The sequence below is a fragment of the Mobula birostris genome, chromosome 10 (assembly GCF_030028105.1).
Source record: "Mobula birostris isolate sMobBir1 chromosome 10, sMobBir1.hap1, whole genome shotgun sequence".
Lineage (NCBI taxonomy): Eukaryota > Metazoa > Chordata > Chondrichthyes > Myliobatiformes > Myliobatidae > Mobula > Mobula birostris.
In genome coordinates, this window is record NC_092379.1 from 8,584,611 (window position 1) to 8,585,793 (window position 1,183).

The 1,183-nt window shown below is 39.5% G+C and overlaps 1 pseudogene; it reads left to right on the top strand.

The window, feature by feature from the left end:
* Window positions 1-266: 266 nt before the first annotated feature.
* Window positions 267-966, top strand: LOC140203793 (NADH-ubiquinone oxidoreductase chain 6-like; annotated as a pseudogene).
* The last annotated feature ends 217 nt before the right edge of the window (window positions 967-1,183 follow it).

Here is a 1,183-nt window from a genome sequence, read left to right on the forward strand (position 1 = left end):
GCGTGAATATTGCGAATTAATCAGCCATAATTTACGTCTCGACAGATATGTGCTACTGAGGAGAATGCTGTTGAGATATCAGCGGTGTAGTGCATGGCTAGGAATAGGCCTGTGAGAATTTGTATAACAAGGCATAGGCCTAATAGAGAGCCAAAATTTCATCAAGCGGAGATGTTAGATGGAGTTGGGAGATCAATTAGGGAGTTATTAATAATTTTGAAAAGGGGGTGGGTTTTACGGATATTTGCATTCATTAAGTTAGTTCTTGTAGTTGAATAACAACGGTAGTTTTTCAGATTAAGGGTCTTAGTTAGAGTCTAAGCAGGAATAATGACGTATGTAATGTTAATTTTGATAGTAAGTTTTGTTTTAGGTTTAGTAGCTGTAGCATCGAATCCTTCTCCTTATTTTGCTGCGTTAGGGCCAGTAGTTTCTGCTGGGGTGGGTTGTGGTTTGTTAGTTGGATTAGGGAGTTCTTTTTTGTCTTTGGTTTTGTTTTTAGTTTATTTGGGCGGAATAATGGTTGTATTTGCTTATACAGCGGCATTGGCTGCTGAACCTTATCCTGAGTCATGGGGGGATTGATCTGTTTTGGTTTATGTGATTGGATATTTTAGTATTCTTTTTTGGGTGGGGTATAATTTTGTAGTGGGTTGAAGTTGAGGGGGTTGAGTAGGTGGTGAAGAGTCTGTGGAAATAAGTATGGTTCGGGGGGATTTCAGTGGGGTAGCGTTATTGTATTCTTGAGGAGGGGGTATACTAGTTTTAGGGGGTTGAATATTGCTTTTAACTTTGCTTGTAGTGTTAGAGTTAACACGGGGTCTATCTTGAGGTAGTTTGCGTACTGTTTAGAGTAGAATAAGGGTGGTTGATAAGGCAAGGGTTAAGAGGAGTAGGAGTAGGTATGTTTTGATAAAGCCTTGTTGAGGGGAAGTTGATAGTTTAACTATAAGTGTTTGTTGAATAATTGGACTTTTTGGGCCGATTTTTTCATTTCATGTGAGGTCAATTATTTGGGTTGAGATGGTTTGGGCTCAGGATAGGTTAAGTTTTGGCAGGAGTCGGTGGAAGATTGAAGGAAGTAACCTAGTATATTGGAGAAGTTATGGGTGACTAGGTTTGGGTGAATTTTGAGCTGAGTTGAGGTTAGGTTGGCTAGTTCTAAAGCTAAAATGAGGCCAAT